Source organism: Vulpes vulpes, chromosome 4 (genome assembly GCF_048418805.1).
Source record: "Vulpes vulpes isolate BD-2025 chromosome 4, VulVul3, whole genome shotgun sequence".
Lineage (NCBI taxonomy): Eukaryota > Metazoa > Chordata > Mammalia > Carnivora > Canidae > Vulpes > Vulpes vulpes.
Genome location: NC_132783.1, coordinates 16,372,245 through 16,385,347, shown reverse-complemented (window position 1 = coordinate 16,385,347; position 13,103 = coordinate 16,372,245).

Genomic DNA, 13,103 nt, shown 5'->3' with positions numbered 1-13,103 from the left:
AACCCAGTTCTAAAAATGAATAAAGAATGCTCTCAAAAGGTGTGATATCTTCCACCAATTCCTAGCCTCCACCCTTTGGTTGCCCTAGAATGTTCTTTCCATCAATCCATCACTGGTATGAGTTAAAAGGCTGAGTATATTTTGGTTGTAATCACAAAAGCTAGGAAAGCTGTGTGTGTATGTGTGTGGGGGGGTAGGTGGGTGGTTGCATGTGCACGTGCACGTGTGCTTGTGTCCCTGTGCATTTATAGGCACATACCTGTGAGTTGGTGAATGCGTGGAGGGAATATCAGATAGGGAAGTCAAGCAAGTTGAAGTACAGATAAAAGGAATGGAGGATGAGTTTCCAGCTCCTGGCTCAAGATATGCTTCCCAGAAGTTTTGTTATGTTTAGAAGCCCTACCTGACATATTGAGTAACCCACATTTTCCCACTTGTCTGACCCAGTGGAAATGAAATGTACGTTTTCATAGGCTGAGCAATTTGAATCCCGAAGTATTTTTTATTTGCTGAGCAAATGTATGATCATTTCAGGAATCCTAATTGGCCTTTAATAAGTTCCTATGTAATCTAAATATGATCCAATGTAAATACAATTTTTCAAATAAAAAATAAGATATTCTGGTGAAATTAGGTGTCTCAAAGAGCAACCGTTTGCAAATAAAAAGCCAAAGAAAACTTATAGCCATGATCGTGAGCTCATTGCTTTGTATAATTTATATTATGGAATCATTAAATTCATTTCCTTCGACGTAATATTAGAGATTATGCACAGTGGTTAATGGATTCCCTTTTTAGAAAATGCAATCACATACATCTCTCCACTTCCTTAACATTAAAAAAATGATTCAATTTCCTTTCCATTTAGCATAAATCAAATAAAAGCATGATATTAAACACCATAGTAGTAAGGTTAAATAATTAGAAAAAATGATGGAAACAAGTCTATCTGTTCTTTAAACAGAATATAGTTGTTATTTTATAATTTTATCAAAGCAATTTAAAAACAATAATGCTGTAAATTAAAAGCTAAATGCTGTATTTAAAACAATAATGCCAACGGGGGGAGAGGCCACTAGGTGGAGCCCATGGTTTCTAAGATTTAAGGTAAGTTTCAAGCAGTCTTGGGATAAATGTTGTCCAGCTATAGAACGATAGTGGCGTTAGGGATACTCAGCAGGCTGGCATATTGGACAATCCTCTGACTACTACAATTAAGAAATGGAGGAATTTGAGACCAGGGTCGTCCATTGTTCTGTCCAAGGACATAAGAGAATTTAAGTACAATTCACACATTTCTGGAAATTAACAGTAATTTACACTGACTATCTGGAAAATAATAGTGAATACTTTGATAATGTAATAGCAAAGAAAATTAGCTATGAGATGGATTTATTAAAATGCGTTTTTTTTCTTATTAGTGGGCATGCAATGTCCACTTTAAAAAGTTTAGTATGTGAAAATTATAACAAGAATACACTTTTCAGCGTATTAGTCAAATGGCAAATAAAAGAAACCCATTTGAAAACATTTAGATTGCCTTCATCAAGCAATTACAATCTGTTAAGTGCACTCAGGGAAAAAAAATGTAAATGCAATACAGTTAGACTCTAGTAGCTGTTCTAAGATAACAAGTGGATAACTTTCCATACATGGTCAAACCTATTAAAAGTAAATTTAAATTACTGACTTAACAGTCATTCTTTTTAAATTTATCTATAGAAAATTCGAGGTGTATTGAGGTATAATTGACATAAACCGTATGTTATAAATTATATAATTGATATTATTAAATTATATAACGATATATTTTCACATACACACACTCATATACACACAATCATCACAACAAAGATTGTGAACATATTTATCTTCTTTGAAAGTTTCCTGTACTTCCTTGTCATCCCTTCCTCCCTCCCCTCCCTGTTTCCCCCTCCCCCCAGGTCACCAAGAATCTATTTTCTGTCACTATAAGTCAGTTTACATATTCTATATGGATTTATACAATATGAACACTTTTTGGGGTGTGGTGGTCTGACTTCTTTCACTTGGAATAATTATTTTGAGATTCATCCACATTGTTGCATGTGTCAGTAGTTCATTTGTTTTTATTGCTAAGTGATATTCCCAGGTTTGGATATTTTACAATATGTTTATCAATGCATCTGTTGATGGACATTTGGGCTTTTGGGCTTTTTCCCCAGTTTAGAGTTATTGCAAATAGAGCTTCTATGATCATTCATGAACTAATTTTGTATAGACATACATTTCCTTTTCTCTTGGCTGAGGGAAACATTCATGCATAGGCATGGGCAAACGTAAATATCCATTTAACTGTTTATGACATTCCTGAACTCTTGTCTAAAATGACTATACAATTTATTCTTTTTTCATGTATAATTAAGTACAAATCTCTATTTTATGGATATTAATAAAAGCAATGGATATCATTGGTTACTTAATTTAAATTAGGAAACAAAAGACACTTTGCTTTTCTTTCTGTTTAATACTGTATTATCCTGTACAACAATATTGAATTTGTCTCTGTAATGTGGAGGGACAGAAATAAATCCATCATCACTACCTTTAAAATTCTTGACTATATTAATAACTTAAATGCCATTGGACAATTTATGGGAAAAAGAAAAGAACAAATCGGATTTTTATTTCACCAAAATAGGAATGTGATGAAACACCCTAGAATTGTCAGCTGCTTATATAGCCTCATAATTTTTTCACTTCAGATTTATGATGAATATATGTCTCAAAATAATTAGAGCAGTTTCTATTTCAATGTCCTATCTTAAATCCAGGCCATGTGTTCCTGTTCTTTATTGAAGAAAATTCAATCACTGTATTTCCAGCAGAAATATTTGTCATAAAACTTCTCCAGCGTATTAACTTTTCCAGTAATAAGAGACCCCATCATACTTGTAGCATGTCATAGTCTTTATTCAAATAAGTTATGCTGGCAACAGTTTAAGTTGCACTTTATTATCTTTTGGGGAAAAATGGGTTTTGTGTTTTAAAATTAATGAAAAGTACATTGTAAGGAAGAAGGTGTCAGTTAAATATTTTAAAAATACTCCCTTAACTTACCCATTCTATGATCTTATATAAACTACTTGTTTATTGGCATCTGTAACATGGGAATAATACTTTTATATGCATTTTCTGAGGATTAAGAAAGCTAAAACATATAAAGTACTTTGAAGGGTACTAGTCATACAGTAAGTACTCAACAAATATTAGTTTATATTATTTTTAGAGGTTTCCGAATATACATAAGATAGTGGTAAGTAAATTTATATTGTAAAGAACAAAAATGTATGCGGAGAAACATATTTAGAAAAATTGCTTTATTTATTTATTAGTTTGTTTGTTTATTCATTTGAGAGAGAGAGTGCTAGCAATGGGAGGAGGAAGATGCTGAAGAGAGGGAAAGAGAATATCAAGAAGACTCCTTGTTAAGTGCAGAGCTCCATGCAGGGCTCGATCTCACGACCCTGAGATCATGACCTGAGCAAGAAATCAAAAGTAGGATGCTCAGCTGACTGAGCCACCCAAGTGCTCCCTTACTTGCTTTCTTATTTACGGATTCCTTTAAAGACCAGTCCTGTACAACCATTCAAATAGAGTTAGATCTTTTTTATGCATCTCTAGATTCCCAATGATTAGAACATTTTCTTAAATGCTCAAAGATGTTCCGTGATTTTTTTTTATGGTTTTTGTGTCAAGTGTTTCCTGATCCATTGTGATGAGTTTGTTAAATATGGTCTTTGCTAATCTTCTGAAATATGAAGATTATGTGTGTTAAAATGAACTACATTTAAGTCTGTTTAATTTAAGATTTATTTTAATGTGTGTCAATATGTTACTTTGGTTAGAAAGATGTTAGATACTTTTTTTCAAAAGCAGAATATGCCCATGGGTAATAATTCCTTTTAGTTTCAAATCTATTGGATTGCTAGGTAAAAGTATTTGTGTAAGTACTAATAATTAAATATATGAATTAAAAATACCCCAAACAGATGAAAAGTCTCCATCGCCCAGGAATAGACAAGAATTATAAGCAGTTTGGCCAGGAAACCTCGTGGTAAGGTGGGGTTCCATGTTTGTGGTCACAAAAGGTTAATTCTGGATGAAAAGGGGAGGCTGGAACTTTAGGCTCCAAGCAAGGGGTTGTGAGTGGAGCACATGCCTCACCTGCTAAGGGGTCACAGCCCACCTCCCTGACTGAAGCTCCTAGGCCATCTATGTCCCATGCCCTACATTATTTAAAATATAAAATAACCCAACATTACTACATTATTTTTGCAACTGCAAATGAATTCCATTTTAAGATGATATTAGGATAAGGTGAACAACCAGATTAGGACCTTTCCGTATTGTGAGAAAGGCAACTTAGTCTGGAATTAGAGAACACAGACTAGGGAGTCAGGTTATCAAGAACTGAATTTCAGTCCTGTCCCTTCGAGTGTGTGACTCTTGGCCTCTGTTTCCTCCTTTATAAAATATGAGTAAAAACAATGCTTACCACACAGGGTTGTATGACGATGAAATGAGTAAATACTTAGAACTCAGCCCATAACAAAAACTATATAAGATTTCTGATTATTAATGAGTAAAGTATGCTCACCCTATGTATGTCAAGCATCCTATACAGGTCAAGCGTTTGGAAAATTGATTATTATATGAAATACTTATTTGGCTACTTTTGTATTGTTTTAAATATCCCTCTCCAGTTTTTGTTTTTGTGTTTTTGTGTTTTTTTAGACTACTAATTTGAGCACCTAGAAGTGAAGTAATGATGCTGGATTGAAGTCTTAGCAAATACGGGCATCATCTTTCAATATTCAGAAAGTTTATGCATAGTTCCTTACCTCTAGAAAATATATATTTTTTAGATGGAATTCATTAGCTCCAGAAAATTGAGTTCAAGTCCCTACATGGGCATCAATCTCTCTAAAACTTGCTTTGCCTATAGTCTATATTCTTTTACAGGAGGGATCATCCCTCACCTAGTTCCTCAAGCTAAAGATCCAGGCATTTTCCTTATAGCTTCCTTTGTCCTCTCTCTGTCCCTGCCCCCTATCCAATCGCCCTTTCTATACCCTACCCATCTGACTACTAAGTATTTTTTAATGTTGAGCTCTCTTCTTCATATTATTACCGTCCTCAAAAAGTTTCTGTCATTCCTCAAGTGGCCAGTGTTCCTGGCCACCTAACCGGGCTCTCTGCCAGCTGACCTGACCTGTGAATCCATCTGCCTCCCAGATGCTAGTGATAGCTCTCCAAAGCAAAAGCCTGACAGTGGCTCAATAGCATAAAGTTTCCTCTGTTTTCTAGCCTCCAGCCTCCTTTTCCAGGCTCACATGGGCTGCTCTTACATCTAATGGAAATGAAAGCTGCTCACACTCTATGGTTTTTCTCATATATGTGCCTTTTCTCATTCTGTCAACCTGCCTGGAATGCCCTCGTCTTATCATTCACACTTCCACCATGGTCACTGATTCCACCATGCCTAGCTGATTACTATGGATTTTACAAGATTTATTTTATGCAGTGACCTTTAAAAAAAAGCTCACCCTGAAGCTCCAAGAAAGGTTTAAATGACCTTCCTCTGGCTTCTAGAATTCTTGGGCCTTTGTATTTTACCCTTATGAATAAATTTTTCTAATAAAACGGTTTCTGGACCGAATTATTTTTAATCCTACTCCATAAATTGGACTTAGTTATTAGACTATAATATGTAGAACTTTGATGTTTGATTATAAAACATGATGCCTTATTAACGTTTAAATGCTTTAATACATGTAAATGAGAGTTCAAAATATATAAGGAATTTACATGTTAACACTGTTACCGTATTTTAAATGAACAACAAAACAAAAAGATAGCTTAAACAGGGGCACCTGAGTAGCTCAGTTGGTTGAGCATCTGCCATTGGCTCAGGTCGTGATCCCGGGGTCCTGGGATCGAGCCCCATGTCTGACTCCCTGCTCAGCAGAGAGTCTGCTTCTCCCTCTCCCTCTACCTCTCCCCATGCTTGTGCTCTCTCTCTCTCAACAAATAAATAAAATCTTTAAAAAAAGAAAAAGATAGTGTAAACAGTAGCATTATAGGGGGATCCCTGGGTGGCTCAGTTGGTTAAGCTGCCAACTCTTGGTTTTCACACGGGTTCTGCTCTCAGAGTCCTGGGATCCAGTGGTGCTGGGCTCTGAGCTCAGCGAAGAGTCTCCTGAAGATTCTCTTGCTCTCTCTCCTGTTGCCCTTCCCACCACTCATGCTCTCAATCTTTTCCTAAAATAAATGAGTATATCATTAAAAAAAAAAACAACAGTAGCCTGATAGTATGACACCATTAGTTTTTGTTTGTTTTCCGTTTGGGGGTTTCATTGTGTTTTTGGTGGGGGGAGTAGACTGCAACAAACTGCAGGACGAAAACTGCTGACATGGTTTTTGGCTCTGTTCCCCTTTCCACCAGTTTTTCCCCCTATCAGCAGCTGCAGAGAAGTTTAGGCAGAACTGCTTGGTCCAGCCACCCTTGTATATATCACATTACAAACCAATAAAAACCAATTCCAGCACCCCCTCCTTTCCCTTCTTCAGCCTTTATCCTGTGTTATTATCTGTGGAGTAGGATGACTTAACTTCAAAACGAGGAGATGGTAGGGTTTACAATGTCTTAAGAAGGGCACTGGAAAAATGTTATTCTGTATTTTATCTAGCAAAACGATATAAATACTTGTACTAAGTGTGCTTTGTTATTTAACATTAATTTGAAGAGAGAGGTTCTCACATGGCTTTTGGTTTGCCTCATTCTCCTACAAAAATAGCATTGACATTTACCATGTGATATTCTGTTTCCACTATTTATCTGCCTTTACTGATAGCAGAAACTAGTTGTCTATTTTGTTTTCTCAGTGCTTTGTGTTGTGCTCGCACATGTATGTACTCAATGTGATTGTCGAGTAAATTAAATTAACAAATTAAATGAATGCATGAGTGAATAATTTAATTGATCTCTGATACTTTTTTTTAAGATTTTACTTATTTATTCATGAGCACAGAGAGAGAGAGAGAAAGAGAGAGAGGCAGAGACACAGGCAGAGGGAAAAACAGGCTCCATGCGGGGAGCCCAATGTGGGACTTGATCCCAGGACTCCAGGATTACACCCTGGGCTGAAGGCAGGTACTAAACCACTGAGCCACCCAGGGATCCCTGATCTCTGATACTTCTTTAATGAGGGTGTAAACAGCCAAATGCTATGTTTGTATTCACATCAGGCAGCAAACGAAATGAAGAAATTTCAAAAGTGTATTCAAAAATATTCCATTGCAATTTTCACTTCACACTTTAAATTTGCCATACTCTTCCTTTAGTGTTCTCTAACTCAAACAACTGATCATTATTTTCATATATTGAGTAAGATTCATTAGTTTGAAACCTCAGGAGCTTCCTAGCTTTAATCTATAACTGAAGCCTATTCATGGAGGGCGGGAAGAAACCAAAGAAAAAGGAAGGCCATTCCAGATCTATAGGTGGCACAATGGCCCGCCAAAACCTGGAAAACTTAGGTAGAGGCCTTAGGGGGGTTTAGTCACATAGACCATCTAGGTGATCTCGTCACCATATCACTGTCTAAAGGCCATGTCCTTAGGGCAACTTTGGGAGTGGGGAAGGTAAGCAGAATGTATATTCCAAGGACGGGGGAAAGGGTGAAGAACTTCGACTGCCAGGTCCGGCTCCATGGGGTCAGCTGGTGATCATGTCTTGCTGATGATCTCTCCCAGCAGAATGAGAAAGAAAATAGATGTTCATTTCTATTGTCAATTACTGATTTTTAAAAATATTTTATTTATTTATTCATGAGAAACACAGAGGGAGAGTGGCAGAGACACAGGCAGAGGGAGAAGCAGGCTCCATGCAGGGAGCCTGATGTGGGACCCGATCCCAGGACTCCAGGATCACGCCCTTAGCTTAAGGCAGGTGCTAAACAGCTGAGCCACCCAGGCGTCTCACTGATTTTTTTTAAAGCCAGTTTTTGCTTAAATAAAACGTATTATAAGGAGACACAATAGGGGAACTTTAGAGTTTCTTTTTTTTTTTTTTAACTTATTTATTCATAAGAGACACACAGAGGGAAAGGCAAAGACATTGGCAGAGGGAGAAGCAGGCTTCTTCCAAGAAGCCTGATATAGGACTCAATCCCAGGACTCCAGGATCACACCCTGAGCTGAAGGCAGATGCTCAACTGCTGAAGCCACCCACATGTCCCTAGAGCTTCTAAATTCATATTAAATTTAAAATGCACTCAATCAAAATTTACATGTTGAATTCAAATTACAAATAGGTAATTTCAACATAAGATGGACTATAATTTCAGTAGACATTGGCTTTGGTTTTTAAAAAATAATGGAGAATACATTATTTTCTTCTTGATTACTAGATGATCACTTGTTTTTTTCTCACTGATTTTGGTGAAATATATAAAAATTTAGTAAAAGTGGTTGTAGTGCTATGGATGACATAGTATATTTTGAATTATTACTTTCTAAGTTTATTAGTAAGAAAATTAGAAACTAAGTCTATTAGTTTCTAAGTTCTTTATAGAAATTATACACACTCATTAAACTTCAAAAATTTTGAAGTTTTGTTTGTTAAGAAAGACAGTATGTTAACTGGATATACTGAAAAATGCGTTTGTATTCTTCTTTTTTGAGAGATTAGAGGGTTTGTTTTAATCAATACAGCAATTAATAGCATGTATGTTTCTCTTACCCCTAAACATTACTGTGCATGTCTAGAAATTTGCATATTCATTTATAATTGGGAAGAAAATTCTATAGAGTTTTAAGTAATTCAAATAAATGATAGAGGACCAAAAAAATTGAAACGAGAAACAAAAACAATAACCAAAAAAACTTTTATTCTTTAAAAAATACTTAATTTACCCAAGGAATTACATAATTTGTTTCAAAATATATCATCATATTCTAGATTAGGGCTACAGTTGTATTAAATGATCATCAAAGTACTATCAAATCCTTAGATCCTAACAATTCATGAGCACTACATCTGCAAAATTCTAAGTAAAATACATTTAAGCAAGACAGACATATATGGAGTTTTCACTCAGTTATTTAATGTCTATAATTAAATAATTTTTCCATGTTTAAATACAATTTTTTAATGAATTTCAAATTTCTCATCTCCTTGCAAGTAACAGGAAATCCTACACATAGTAGCAGAGATAAATACATCCAGAACTAGACCTACTAGTGCGCTTGTTCAGTATTTACATTCTGTCTCGACTCTGCTACCCTTATGTATGTGTCTGTCCATCTCTTGAAAAGGCCTCATTACTTTCTACTCCTACTGACTACCTCCAGCTATATTGAATGATTTTGAAATCTTTGGCCAGAATAGGATTACCGGCAGGCTTCTGCTCCAGTTTTTTTTCTCTTCCTTTCACCTCCTTTTCTGGCTAACTCCTACTAACTAATCTTGCAGATCTCAGCTTAGATAATGTTTCCTCCAAGAAGTCTTTCCGGATTACCAAATTCTGAGTTCAGTGCCCTTCTAAAGTGCCCTTCTCCATGCTTCATAGTGCTATATTTCCATTGTCTGATTTGTCTCTTTTCCATGCTGAGCCGCTTGTTCTGTGAAGACAGAGATTGTGCTAATGTTCACTGCTATGTTTCCACCCACTAACCAAGTAGTAGCACATACTTACATTTTGTTTACATATTTTCTTGCTTTGTAACATTTGGAATAAATCCTAAATAGGGGCTCAATAAATCTGAATTCTTAAGAGCTTTGATTTAGTCACTCATTGATTCTTCCTATTGTAAATATGTATTATGTACTTATCATATAATAAGAAGTCTGTTTAGCATGGAGATTCATGGATTGTGCATTTCAATAATTAATAGAGATAGATGCAAAGTGCTGGAAGTATTCTGAATATGTAGTCAGTACCTGTATTTGAGGATCAAGGATAACTCTTCAGACAAGTAGAATTGGGTCATGAGGGCAAAAATATTTCTATCTTCTTCATCACAGAATCCCTAGAGAAGAGAATAATGTCATAGCCCTCTTAAAGCTTTGTTAAATAAAGGAATAATTCATTCAAGAGTCAGAGAGAAAGTGGAATGATTTCCACATTATGCATTAATTGCTTTATAAATGTAAATCTCTGAGAAATTTAGGTTAAAATGCATGTCATTTAATTATGTAGGTAATTGAGGCAAAGATGTGTCCCCAGTTTAAGATACCTGGATAAATTCCCTAGTCCACACAACCAACTTTCCTTGCCTATTCCAGATTATGGATCTGTGTTATTTAAAAAAAAGTAGTGAAAATGGTTATGCCTGATAATATTGATGTTGTTTTCTATCCTCAATTTAGAATCTCTAAGAAGAAAAAACATTTGTAATGTCCTACTAATCAAACCATCCCTTGTGTTAATTATTGCCATGAAAGAATGATTAGGTTAACATGAATAGTAGTGTAAGGGTCAGTTTGAGACTTTACAAGCAGTGAATCTTAGATGATATAATCAAAAGATTACTTTGTAAAAAGAAAACTAGAGTAAAGAGCCTCCAGGGCAACTGAACACACATGAATGCTCACTTATATGCACAGAAATACATCCAGATTTATGTTTCAGGACATAGAAATGAATAGGCAATCGTCATTTTCAACTATGCAAACTCATACCATTTGGATGAAGCACAGAGACTAAATGAACTAAATGAACTTCTCCATGATCACCTATTTGGTGAGTGGCAGAGAACTTCAAGTTCCACATGATTTTTAATACAATCTGCAGACCCCAGGTCCCTGAGGAACTTACTGTGTACACCTTCCTTGTGTAGTCAAGGTAGAGAACATTCAACTATATGGCATGTTGCAGTCTGGTGAATTGTCTTATACCTCTGTGTTGGGATCTGACATCTCCACTGCTGAAGGAAAGACTTCTCAGCTCCAGGCTAAGCTTAAAAAGTTCAGGAATTGGGGTTCTTGGCCAGTGAGCAACAGGATAGAAACGCAAAAACAGTTGGGTATAGGGATGGGCAAAAATTCAAGCACTTTTGTATTTTTTTTTTTCTTTCCTACCTCTGCTCCAAACTGCCCCACTGTTACCAGTTTCAAGGCTGTTTAAGCAGTCATTAAATCTTACTAGGAGATTTCTAGGCCTAGAGTGGCCTAGAGATTTCTAGGCCTTTCAGTGTACAAATAAAAGTTCAGAACTGGGAGCCATCGAACATTTCCTGGCGCAACAATTCATTGCTTTTCGTCCTGAGCATAAGCTTGGCTCAGAAGGAGAAGATTGAAGGTTTCTCTTCTGTCTGTGCTTGAGAATTCATATTCCCTGAAGTGAAGAGAGAAAAGAGTAATATAATATAATATATGAGGGAAAGGGTGTAAAAACACATTCTTTTATTAAATGTAAGAGAGTTAGGGGATATATTTTGTGGGTTTTGTTTCAGTATTTTGAAGTGGGTCCTGAATAAGTGTACTTTATTTTTTTTCTAATGATACACATATGTTTGTACTTGGTATATTGAAAATATTAAGAACATTTGGTTCAGGGACTGAGGCCTTTAGGAAGACAGTGAGAAGTCCAAATGGATGTTGGATAATTATATTAGATATTTTGTTGAATGAGTTTTTACTTACATAAGTTTCACAAGATAATTGAAAGTATACAAAGCCTTCCCAAGTACATTTTCTCAAGATTTCTTGAGATCAAATTCCAAACAGCATTTCCTATATTAGTGTTCCTCTTCAAGTTAATTTGCCAGGTGTTTTAGCTCTTCTCCAAGAAGTATAATTCATGTTGGGATGTGTGTGAACTCTTCTTTAGCTATTTTATGTTTAAGATATGCTAGGTCTTATTTATTATTTCCTCATTGTTTTTATTAATACTCTAACATTATACTTGGAAAAATAATGTGTCTATTTCTCTTTCTACAAGCAAATCTGGTCTGTGAGTAATTTCCAAATCATTTTCTCTTATTATTCAATAAATTATATTTTAACAGGAGACAGAACATTGGAGGAGACTTCTTTTCAAAAAGTAATATAACAGAAAGAAAGAGAATCTTATGACTCTAATGCTTAGATTTTAAATTCTTATTAGTTTATCATTTAATAACTACTTTTGTATTTAACTACTAGGCCTATGGGCAGACAAGATAATTCCTAAATATTATTAAAATATTTTCAATATTAAACTGAATATATCAATTACTAAACATCAAACAATTTCTGAAAGCTTATTGGCCATCACTTCAAACACAACTCCCCAAAGAATCAAATTCTCCAGCCCTTCCCATTGTACTATACACACCCATCAAAACTAACCCAGGATCAACCAAGTCTTTTTTTTTTTTCCCCCACTTCTTTTTCCTGGTTGTAAAGGGTCTGGAGAAAATTGTGCATCTGTACCTTAAGATTGTATCTTAATGCACGATCTCTGAATTTTGGTGAGTCTTTTAAAAGAGTATTATGCTTTTTTAGTTACTTCAATTAGTTCCTCCTATTGCTCCTCAAAATAGCTCTTAGAACCTTTCTATTCTTTCAGCAGACTCCATCTCCAAGAACAGAGATCTCAAGAATGATGTTATATACTCTTCCCACCTTTACTTTTGTTTCTGCTCATCCCTCACTACTTTCCATCAGCATTTTTGAGAAATAAATACCCCCCTTTCTTTTTAAAACTTAATTTTTACCTTTCCTTTTTTGAGGGAATGTCATTTTATTTTCTTTATGTGGATTCCATCATTACTCCAATTTCCCTAGATTGTTTTTCAGTTTTTCTCTTTCTACTCTTACCTTCCACTTTGCCTAAAAACTGATGGAAACATTCCCTGCCTTGAAACTAAAACAAACAAAATCCCTTTCTCAACATCTTCTCATAAAACCACCAAATGTTGCTTCTTTATTTTACTGCCATCCTATAAAGATGCTTTGTGCTTTGGATTTTTATTTTCCACATTATCCATTCTTTCTTTCCTTAATAGGAACATAACTTCTGTGTGTTTGCAGGACCATAAACTTCAGAAAGGCTGACAGCATATCTTGTTCACAA